The sequence below is a fragment of the Quercus robur genome, chromosome 1, assembly GCF_932294415.1.
Source record: "Quercus robur chromosome 1, dhQueRobu3.1, whole genome shotgun sequence".
Taxonomy (NCBI): Eukaryota; Viridiplantae; Streptophyta; class Magnoliopsida; order Fagales; family Fagaceae; genus Quercus; species Quercus robur.
Window position 1 is genome coordinate 13,287,424 of NC_065534.1, and position 12,743 is coordinate 13,300,166.

At 31.8% G+C, this 12,743-nt stretch overlaps 1 pseudogene; it reads left to right on the plus strand.

Annotated features, from left to right (window-relative positions):
- Nucleotides 1-4,272: 4,272 nt before the first annotated feature.
- LOC126721968 (alcohol-forming fatty acyl-CoA reductase-like) overlaps nucleotides 4,273-12,743 on the plus strand; it is an 11,372-nt pseudogene continuing 2,901 nt past the window's right edge.

Consider the following 12,743-nt stretch of genomic DNA (forward strand, 5'->3'; position numbering starts at 1 on the left):
GTCACATAGTGTCAAGTTTGCATTTATTGAAAGAGAGAATATGTATTTTTTTTTTCATGTGTATCCTCAATTTTGATGGTGGTTTCAGTTGTTGCATAAAGAACTTTCAAGAAGATCCAAAACCTTTGAGTGGATTCTCAAAGTCACAAGTGAGAGTACTTGTGGTTGCAGTGGATCAAGGAAAGAAGTAATCCGTGGACTCGGAGCTGTCACGTGGTCGTTGTAGTAAGTTTTATACTCGAGGTAGCCATAAAATGTTAGTGGTCTAAGTCTTATTGTACAAATTTCAATTCTTTCATAGCGAATTTGACCTTAAGGATAGCTAGATTAAATCCTCCCTAAGTTTTTTACCGGTTTGGTTTTCTTGGATTATCATATCGTGTGTTCTTTATATTTCTGCATTACTTACATGATATGATTTGAATGTGTTAACCTTTTTTTTTTTTTTGAGAATCTGAATGTGTTAACCTAGATCTGAATATTTTATCTAAGTAATCACTTGGATAAATAACTAGGTTAAACAACTTGTATTTTTAAGGGGTCTAAAAACATACAGTATACTCCGAATTTTTGAGAACAAGACTATTTTAATCATTGGTGCCATAGGCTTTCTAGCAAAATGTTATCTATCTCTGCCTGCGCTCCTAAAATGCATTTATTTATGTTTGTTCAAAGCTATAAATATAAACAACCTAGCAAGCAAATTGCTTGTATATAGTCTACTAGACTCCATTTGTTTACGTGTGTATGTGTATATATATATTCCTATGTTTGTGTTATGCTTTGTTTATAATTCTATGTATGCGTGTGTTGAAAGGATGTTGGTGCTAGTGATAACTTGCTTGCATAAATGAATGCAGTTTTTGTGGAGAAAATACAAAGGGTTCAACCAAATATAAAAATGATCTATCTTCTTTTGAGAGTTTCAGACAATGATTTAGCTACACAATGGTTTTGTCATGAGGTACCTCATTAGGTTTTTATTTTTATTTTATTTATTTATTTAAATTCTATAAGTAAGAGATTTTACATGTCACATACATGATTTTTTTTAAGACTAAAATGTAAAATACATCCTTTTAAGTTTGAGGGAATTTTATTTTGATTTTTAATATTTTGAAATTTTATTTTAAATACATATATAACATTTAACACTGTTGTCCTTTTTTGTCCTTCCATTCACTTCCATTTAAATTACATGGGCATTAAGAATGCCAAATAAATTTGCATTTCCTACAATGTGTGCTAGTTGGCTAAAGTATATCATGCCATATAACTTCTATAAACTAGCATATCATGTTAAGTACCAAGTTGTCTATTTAATCAATTCTTGCCTATTATATCGGGAATTAATAAATGCGTTGACTTTGGATTAAATTAGATGAATGCAACCTCACCATAAACTTTATCTTTTGCCAATAGGATTATTACAAATCATTTAATTTAAATTGGACTAAAAACCAACCTATTAGAATTAAGTGATCACAATCACCTATGGTCAAGGTTTAATTCATGCAAGTGCACTTTATCGCTAAAAATTGTTTTTTTTGATATCTTTTAATTCGGTGATTTGATTAATGTTCATAAACTATTGTTTTGATCGTTATGAACTCAAGATTTGATTTATGGAAGTGTTAGTTTTTAGACCCCTTAAAACAATTGATTTAACCTAGGTAATTAGCCAAGTTGTTACTTAGTCCAATTAAACAAGTCTAGGTTATCACAATATAAAAGATCAAATCATGCAAAGCAGCGGAAAATAAATAACACAAGATATGATCACCCAGGAAACCAAACCGGTAAAAACCTAGGGAGGATTTGACCTAGCTATCCTCAAGGTAAACTTGAATCCACTATCTTGAAAGAATTGAAGTTCATACAATAAGACTTACAAGCCCCCACGCTTGACTTCTTATTGCTACCAACCAGTAGAACTTACTGACATGACCACGTGCAAGCTCCGAATCCACGGACTCCTTCTTTCTTGGATTCACCACCAGCTACAAGCACACCCGCTTGTGTTTTCTTTAAGCTTCAATGGCAGCAACTGAATTGATCATCAAGGCATAGATAAATCTTCTCCTTGAAAACCCTAAGTTTGTGTAAAGGAAAGCTCCTCTAGATTTCACAAGAGATTTACACAAACCGCAAATATGAGCAACACTAAAACGTGGCTAGAGTTTGCCTTTTATACTTTGGACAAATAAGAAACCCTAAAAACGTTTTAAAACAACTAGGGCTGAGTTGGACAAATCTGCAAAAAAAGCATTCTGCCCGAGCTTCGATCGATCGAGCATGTCTTTCAATCGATCGAGCCAGGCCGAAAGGCACAATCCTTTCCTGCTTTAACTTGATTCCAACTTTACATTGACACACAACTTTGAGCTAGCTTTAAACACTTCTAAACCCATTGTTTTGATCATGGTTTGCCAACAATACACATTAGAATTCTAAATACATAAAATCCTAACCTTTAGAACCTAACAAAAAGTATATGGAGATCAAAAAATCAAAATTATAGTCTTGCCCTAGAGACATGAGATGGTGATGATATGCAATAGAATGCAAGTGGAGTTAAATGGGAGTGGCAAAATGGGGTGTCTACAACAACTAAGGCATGATTTCATATGATCTGTTGGTTACCTATTTGGATGAGCTCACATTTTGTTGATTCTTTTAATTCTTGCAAATTGATGTTGGCAATGACACTGCACTTAATATTTTGCTCATTTTGGTTAGTGAGAAAATCTGGGGAATGTTTGGTTTTATTCTTATGACATTGAAATCTGCTATCATGATCTATATGTAGTGACTGATTTCCTGCTTTGAAGGTATCTAACAATGTGTGGGTTATAGAATGAGTTAATGAGATTTCATGCGTTCAATCTTTAGAATGATGGTTTTTGGTATAATAAGAGCTAGCTAGAGCTTTTAAAGATTATTAATTGGAGTTACTTGACTCTATGTTTGACATGTTATATACTCTGTGTAGACAGGGTGGGTACAGAATACAGCTAGTGATCTTGCTGTACTTGTTGCTGGGAGAAACTCTTGTGACTAAACTCAAGAGAAGACCATTACAACATGAGGTCTATGTTGTATTTTTAAAAGAATATGAAAAAGTGATGCTATGAATTGAAGCAACCATATGCCGTTAGTGAACTTGTCTCACCGTATGAATTGATTTTTGTATTGTTTACTGCCACTATTGTATTATGTGAATATATAAATCCACTTCGATGCAACATTTTATGAGTCTTCATGCTTATTTTAAATTTTTAATACCGAAGAACATAAACATATAAAAACTACTAAGTTTTTGAGACATTATATTATTATTATTATTATCATCATTATCATTGTCGTTAATGTTAATGATAGAAAACCTACATAAAATGCTCATGAGTTTGCTCAAAAGGTAATGGAGATTTATTTATTATTTATTGCTTATAAAAAGTTGTTTCATGCATTGAGACTTGCATATACATATGCATATACAAATAGATCAGAAGCTCTCAAACAATTGTTGAGAGAGAAACCTTTACAGTTACTCAAACGAATTTCTGTTCTCACAGTACGTAGCCATTTTTGTAAATCATTAATGCCTTGCCAATTGCCATAACCATAAGCATGCCTACTGCGTAAGCCTTGATTTTTTTTGGGCTATAAAGCTTATATGGTCAAACCCCGCTTCATCATACACCTTGAAAATCTAACTTGTACGTACTAACTACCAGATTATAATAATTAGGTTCTGCACCGATTTCTCTATCTATCCATATACGTGTGTAGACATTGATGGATCGTAGTTCAACTAACTTCCTCCTTGTTTCTTTATTTCTTTCTTTTTCTTCTTTTCTTCTTATTTTATTTTATTTTTATTTTTATTCTTAATTATCTAAACAAGCGAATCAGCAATGAAGTTTTGGTAGACCCCACATTGCTCTAATCTCAAACCACCTAAGTGGAAATATTTGACATATAATTTTATTTATGGGTTCTAATTAGTTCAACTAGTAAAGTTTTTTAGCGTTGAATGAAAGGTCTTTGAATCTTGTTTATACTAAAAATTGATTGATATCTTAACCTATTGTACTATAAAAATTAAATAAAAAACAAAAAACATATGAGTTTTATTTTTCCTCTAATAAGTTGTGTTTGGGTGAAAATTTTTAGAAATTATTTTGGACAATATGCATTTGGTTATTCTATATAAAGCAAGGCAACTCTCAATTTAGAAGTCATCCACTTCTTGCTTTGAGATCATCATCATCTACTCTCTCTCTTTCTCATTTCTTCTTTATTCTATACGCAGCAAGGCAACCCTCAATTTAGAAGTCATCCACTTCTTGCTTTGAGATCATCATCATCTACTCTCTCCTTTTCTCATTTCTTCTCTCATGGAGTTGGAAGGTATAATCCGATTTTTTGAGAACAAGACTATTTTAATCATTGGTGCCACAGGCTCTCTAGCAAAAGGTTACCTCTCTCTGCCCGCACTCCTGAAATGCATTTATATATTTTTATTCATAGCTACATATATAAACAACCTGTCAAGCAAATTGCTTGTATATATTCTACTTGACTCCACTCGTTTATGTGTGTACGAGTGTATATATATAGTCCTATGTTTGTGTTATGCTTTGTTTATAAGTCTATGTATGCGTGTGTTGAAAGGATGTTGGTGTTAGTGATACTTAGCTTGCATAAATGAACGCAGTTTTTGTGGAGAAAATATTGAGGGTTCAACCAAATGTAAATAGGATCTATCTTCTTTTGAGAGCTTATGAGTCTGCTACACAACAGTTTTGTCATGAGGTACCTCATTTAGTTCTTTTTGATTATGTAGGTAGGAGATTTTATGTGTCACATACATGATTTTTTTTTAAGACTAAAATGTAAAATACATCTTTTTAAGTTTAAGAGAATTTTTATTTTAATCTTTAATATTTTGAAAATTTATTTTTTAAAAATTAAATTGAAAATTTGATTTTAATACATATATAAAATTTAATGTCATTGTCCATTTTGTCCTTCCATTCATTTCCATTAAATTACATGCGCATTAACAATGCCAAATAAATTTGCGATTCCTATATTAATGTGTTCCAGCTGACTAAAGTATATCATTCCATGTGGTTCTTAAACTTAACTAGTATATGTTAAGTAAAAAAAAACTACTCAGTGTTATAGAGACCTAAAAGGGGCGTACAATTCATGGAATCTCATATCACCTGGTGAAGTATATAGGGATGTGCTTATAAGGAGTAACTTCCCTTCAACGTATGTAGAGGCATTTTCCCCCACTGTTCTTTGGGGGAGAACAAAACTATGAGTATAGGATCCAAAGCAGACAGTATCTACACAGTATATCATGCCATGTGGCTCCTAAACTTAACTAGTATATGTTAAGTAAAAAAAAAAAAAAAAAAATTTAAAAAAAAAAACACTACTTAGTGTTATAGAGACCCAAAAGGGGGCGTACAATCCATGGAATCTCATACCACCTAGCAAAGTATATAGGGATGTACTTATAAGGAGTAACTTTCCTTCAATGTGTGTAGAGGCATTTTTCCACACTGTTCTATACTTTGGAAGAGAATAAAACTGAGTATAGGCCCCAAAGCAGATAGTATCTACACGTTGGGGTGGGATTGGTAGCGTAATAAGAAATGTGAAAAACTGAGAAATAAAAGAGGAGAGAGATGAAAATAGGGAAGAAATAGCTAAAGAGAAAAAGAATTAAAAAATTAAAAAATATATATATAAATATATATTACATATAATTTTTTTATAATCGCGGACAAAATGATATAGTTTTAATTTATGAGTTTAAATGGTATTTAACGATAATACCATTCCTGTAAATGGATGGAATGACAAAAATAAGAACAATTAATGTTAAATGTTAAGAACTAAAATAAAGACTTTTAGACATTAATAACCCAAATCAAAATTATCACTTAACTGGTTTAATTTACATTTTAGTCTTCTTTTATTTTCAAAATAATTTTTATTCTTAATAGCAAAATAAGGGTAAAATAAATTTATTTAATTTCCTAGGATTTAGTTACAATACAATATTCGTACTAAATAGGCTTAAATTGTATTTGTTTTTGTTTTTGTTTTTTTGTTATTATTTTTTTTCATTGGTTTGATATGCAGGTAATAGGATAGGACCTCTTTAACGTTCTAAGAAAGAGTTTGGGTGCAAATCTAGAATCCTTTATATTTGAAAGGGTTACTCCAAATATCGCTGGTGAAATTAGTGATGAGAATTTTGGAATCAAAGATTCTATATTAAGAGAAGAGATGTGGAATGAAATAGACATTGTCTTAAATTCTGCTGCTACAACAAACTTTGATGAAGGGTAACAAAAAATAGGATGTGTGCAACTGTGCATAGTTAAAAAGATTCATATATTTATTTATTTATTTTTAAATTTTTTTTCTATTCCTTTCTTTCCTATTTTAGATATGATATTGCATTGGGCATCAACACATATGAAGCTTTGCATGTTTTGAACTTCGCAAAGAAATGTATTAAACTGAAGGTGCTTGTCCGTGTATCAACAGGTCAGTGTAGACTTGAGCTCTGCCCTTATACACTATTTTGATTGTCCATAAATTAGTCCAGTTCAAGAGGTAATTGCTAGTGCAAAAATCTCTGTGTGTTCAAAAACAATGCAGAAGTACTATATGTCATTGCAATTGTAAACAATGAACTTTATAATCTTCAATGTTGTTTTACAGCTTATGTGTGCGGCGAGAAGGTGGGGTACATACTAGAGAGCCCATTTAACATGGAAGAAACGCTAAATGGAACCTTGGGATTAGAGATCAATGCCGAAAAAGAACTTGTTGAGGAATACCTAGATAAATTACGAGTGCATGGTGCCACGAAAGAAGAGATCACATCCGCCATGAAGGATTTGGGCATTAAAAGGTTTTTAAGAATCTTCCAAAATATGTTAAAATCCTTTAATTTCCAATGACATAATGGTTATCACCTTCATGTCAATGATGTATTTACTAAAACAATTTGTGAAGCATATAATAATAAAATCTTTCTCTAGACAAATTTTTTCCTTCTTGTTTTAATTTTATCTGTTTCTTTTTATTAATTGCTAGGGCAAAACTATAAGGATGGACAAACACCTACGTGTATACAAAAGCATTTGGGGAAATGCTTTTAGGACACTTTAATCAGAATTTGCCCTTAGTCATCATACGCCCCACCATAGTAACCAATACTTACAAAGAACCATTTTCAGGTTGGATTGAAGGTGTGAGGTAATCATAATTTGACATGGAATTATAAAAACTCACACTTTTGTGAAATTATTATTTATGTTTTTGTTGGGTAATAATTAATTAATAAGATTAGGTGATCAAGAAAATAACAGAGTTTACGTAATAGTTTAGTGGTAATGACATCTTTTGTGATATAATCTTATGGTTTGAATTTCCACTTCCCACTATTTATCAATGAAATATATATATATATATATATATATATATATTCAATAAAGTAACATGAATTGGTCTCCCCCCCCCCCCCCCTCCCCTATTTTCATTTTTGATGATTAAATCTTGCTTGGTTAAATTTAATTTTCTTGTTACAGAACCATTGATGGTGTAATAAACTGAAATGCTTTCTTGGCCATCCTAAGACAATCATGGATGTTGTGAGTTAAATTCATTCTTCAGTCTTTAAGCAAACAATTGCAGACAAATCTATTCATCTGGATTTTAAGCTTGTTTGCCCATGTAAATCTTTTCAACGAGCTTTAAATATTGAATTTTGAAAGTCATGCAGATACCAGCAGATATGGTGGTAAATTCTATGACTATGGCCATGGTGGCTCATGCAAACAAGTCTTCTCAGATGATCTTCCATGTGTGTTCTTCAATGAGAAATCCGATGAAACTCTCTAGTCTTTCAGATTTCATCTCTCTGTACTTCACTCAAAATCCGTGGATTGATAGAAGTGGAAAGTCAATCAACGTCTGCAAGTTGATAGTCTTTTGCAATATTGCTAGGTTTCAAGCATACATGGTTATTCGATATAAGCTGCCGTTGAAGGTATTTGGCCACAATTAAAAGTAGAAACCGGTTTTACATACCAAACATTGTTAATCTTTTACATACCAAACACTGTTAAGAAAAAAATAGCATTTCCTTTCAAAGTTTCCTGTGAATCAGACACTATGCATGCAATATCACAGAAAGAACGTCCTCTCAATATATGTATTCTCTCTCTATACTATATTATCACTTTTTCTTTTCTTTTCTTTTTCTTTCTGACTTTATTCTTTGAAGGTGCTATGGTTAGCAAATCTGGTGCTTTTCCAGTATTATGGGGACATGTATATTACTCTTAATCGGAAGGTCGAAGTATTGATGCGAATGGTTGACCTCTACAAGCCATATGTATTTATTACTGGCTGGAAGGTATTAATTATTATTTGGAAATACTAACGAGTGCCCTTAGGATACTGGTTAAGAATCCAATTAAAGAAAGTTTTGACATCATTTTTATGGGAAATAAAAAAATCTGTCAAAACATTAATTGCTTTTTTTTCTTTTCCCATAAAAACTTTCTTTAACTAGATTCTTAACCAGTGTCCTAAGAGCACTCGTTAGCATGACCCTTAATTATTTTAGTGATTAAATTTTCAATCGTGTTTTCAATGTATCCACTGATAATAAGCTTTTGTTTTCCAAACAGCTTTGATGACTCCAACACAAAAAAGCTACGAGTGGCGATTAAAGACAGTGAAGTCAATGTGCATTTGTTTGACTTTGATCCAAAGTGCATTGACTGGAAAGACTACATTATGAACCCTCATATTCCTGGCCTCACTATAAGAAATTTGGGTTTAGGTGACGTTTCTAAAACGTCACTAAAAACCCAAAAAACGTCGCTATAGACACAATGGCCTACAGCGACGTTTTTTTTGTGACGTTCGAAAACGTCGCAATAGAGCAGTCGCTATAGGTCTATTGCGACGTTTTAAAAAACGTCACTATATGGTACTTTTATGGGCGTTCAAAAATTTTTAGTGACGTTAAATAATATAACATTTTCGTACATAATATAAGAAAATACATTTAGCGACGTTTATAAAACGCCGCAAATAATCACACTAATAGCGACGTTTCAAAAATGTCACAAAAGCATTTTCCTTTTGCTTTTTAGTGACGTTTTTAAAACGTCGCAAAACTTACTCATTATTTTTTTTTAAATATTAAAAATGCTATATAAAACTACTAAAAATTCAACAATAACTAACATATGCTTGCAATAAGCTTGTAATAGATCAAATAGACCTATCATCATTATTCCACAATATCAAATGTCCAATGTTAATGAATCAAGGTGCTTGAAAATTTAGTAACAATAAATATATAAATATATATATATATACATATAAAGAGCATTTAGTTGAGATTATTTACACATTAGTGGGTAGTGAGCTTTTTAAAAAAAATTAATTTTAAGCTAGCTAAACCACAAAACTAATAACAAAAAAAATTCAAAATCTACATACTACAGAAAAATTGTAGGAAAAAAAAAAAAAAAAAAACCAAGATTTACAAACTTGTACATAAACTTACAATGATTTAGCCTTTGATGCTTAGGACTTTTTGCTCAAAAATCCAAATTTGAATAAGAGCTTTCTGTACCAAACTCCAACCAAAACAAGCAAACAAAAAAAATTAGCACAAAAGTTCCATGACCTATTAAAGAAAAACTAAATCAAAGCAAATTCATAAGCCAAAATACAAAGACTCCATGACCTATTAAAGAAAAATCAAATCAAAGCAAACCCATAAGCCAAAACACAAAGACTTACACATTAAAGAAACTTGAAAACCAAAAAAGAGGGAAAAAAGAATGGTAGTGGCAGTAGGTGGTGGCTAGAGAGGGAAGAACTCGTACATGAATGGGTTGGCGGTGGCAACGGCGGTGGCGGCAATGGCTGGCAATAGCTAAGTGTGAAGAAGTGATAAGGGTGGGAGGGGGGAGAATATGGAAGTGGGAAGGGAAGTTTGTTTGAGAAAGAAAAAGAGTGATAAGAAAGAAAAAAGACTGAAAAAACGTGTAAGGAAAGGAGACCAAAAAGAAAAAAAGGACAAAATGGGGGGAACTTTCCCACTTAGTGAAATTTTGAAAGGGAAACATATAGCGACGTTTTGAAAACGTCGCTATATCTTTATCCAAAACGTCACTATATGTTTATCCAAAACAAAAAGAATAAACGGTGGGAACTTTCCCACTCAGTGAAATTTTGAACTGGAAGAGGATAAAAATTTTGGAGAAACATATAGCGACGTTTTTGAAAACGTCACTATATGTTTATACAAAACGACGCTATTTGTTTCCCCAAAATTTTTTTGAAAATATGGTGGGAGTTCTTTAAAAACTATAGCAACGTTTTTAGAAAACGTCGCTATAAACAAAAAAAGCCGCTAAAACAGTACTTTTGCGGCGTTTTAAGAAACGCTACTATTGTTTTGGGTTACAACGACATTTTAAGAAAAACGTCGCGAAAGGATCACTCTTTAGCGGCGTTTTTTAAAAACGTCACAATTTACTACTTATAGTGGTGAATTTAAAAACGTCGCCTAAACCCAGATTTCTTATAGTGCCTGATAAAGTACTCAATGAAACGATAACTTTGAGGGACTGTTGGTTTTTTTTTTTTCCAAAATGTTGTGGTTTGGAATTTCTTTCATCAATAAGGCAACTACAACCTACCTACCTATATAGCTGCCATTTTGTATAGAATTTGACTTCGAGTGAATTAGTCTTCAAAAATTAAATATGCAAGAAATAAATGAATAGATGTGAGTGTACGCTTTTAGACCCCTTAAAACACAACCAAATTAACCTAGTTAATTAGTCAAATGATTACTTAGTCAAATTAATTAGATCTAGGTTAACACACATATATCATATCAATGTAAAGTATGAAAAATAAATAACACAAAGATATGATGACCCAGGAAAACCAAACGGGTAAAAAACCTAGGGATGATTTAACCTAGCTATCCTTAAGGTAAAAAGCAAATCTACTATGAAAGAATTGAAGTTTGTACAATAGAACTTAGACCACTAACATTCTATTGTTACCTCGAGTAGAAAACTTATTACCATGACCTCATAATAGCTCCGAGTACATAGACTACTTTTCTCTTTGGCCTTTGCAAAACACAAACACCCACGTTTGTGACTTTGAGATCTCACTCAAAGGTTTAGCAACACAAACTCTCCTGTTTGTGACTCCAAGACCATCTTTAAAGGTTTAGATCATCAGCACCTTTGATGACTAGAAAAGGCAACAACTTCTACAATACTGAATCTTGAGATTATTCAAGGAATAACACCGGTAGAAGACATGAGAGAGCTTTTTAGGAACAAATCCCTAAAATACAAGAGAGAGCTTTTTAGGGTTTCCTTTATATACTAGCAAAAGTAGATCAGAAACCCTAATCCTTAATGGGTTTGAACTGCTGTTTGGGCTTAATTAAAATTCTGCAGATATGACTTTCGATCGGTTGAACCTGTCTTTTGATCGATCGAACCAGGAAGATTATGAAATCTTCTTCTTGCAGCTTGTATGTTCTTGAATCTTGACTTGAATCACCTTGAACAGTGTCTAATAATACCTATAGACTCTAAGATCTATATCTAAACAAGTTTGTGTTCACGATTTGCCAATTGTTCTAAATATTTAGAACCTAACAGTGAGGAGCTAAATAAATGACTCACATCAACTTATGCAAAAATTTATGTTTATTTTGCATAACCTACTTTCTTTTTTTTTTACATACTCACTTTTTAAAATACTCCACATTAAATTATCTACTGTATACTATATTTCATTAAATATCAAATATTCTTATTTTTTTAATTGTTTTTTTTTTTCTTCACATATAACAACCCACATTTACTCTCTTTATTCATCATTGGGATACGTAAAGAAAGAATAAAAAAATAAAATACAAAATGAATAATGTCAGTGTAAATTTATGCAATTACTGTAATAAACTTATAAATTTACACAGTTATACAATCATTGATATAGGTCATTTTTAGGCAAAAATGTATAAATTTTACACATTTTTTTTTATTATTATATACAAACTAATGTGAGTGCTCTTACAAATTAATAAAATGCGAAAAGGGAGTTAAAGAGTTGTGTTTAAAGTATACATAGTTCATACCCCACACATCTAATCTACCCATTTGTAACCAAGAGGGTAAGAATTCTCTCCTTGTTTTTCTTTCTCCGTTCAATATTTTATTGTTAATGATTGAGATTGTCTAGCTGTGTAAGCCTACCAACTTGTAACGAAGTAGATTTTGAGTGAAAATGCTTATGGTGGGAATAGAAACTAATTGCTAACACGATTGTCTCATTTTAATTTTCCAAACTTACCAAAGAAAACTTTGATAACTGGGGTTTTTAAATGAAAGACTCACTTAGATTCCAAAATGCATAGAAAATAGTGGGGAAATGTTATGTAGAGTTACAAGATGAAAACCTTTAACTCCAAATTACAAATAATTATTTCAGAAAGCTTAAAAGAATAATTAACGAGCTCTAATGTTTATCTATAGGGTTTTTGATGAAAGGCAAAACTTAGATATAGTACTTTTGGGTACTGTTCCTTAGGTACCCCTTTTAAAATTCTGCCACCTGTTCAGCCATTTAAGTTTGCAAACGGCGTT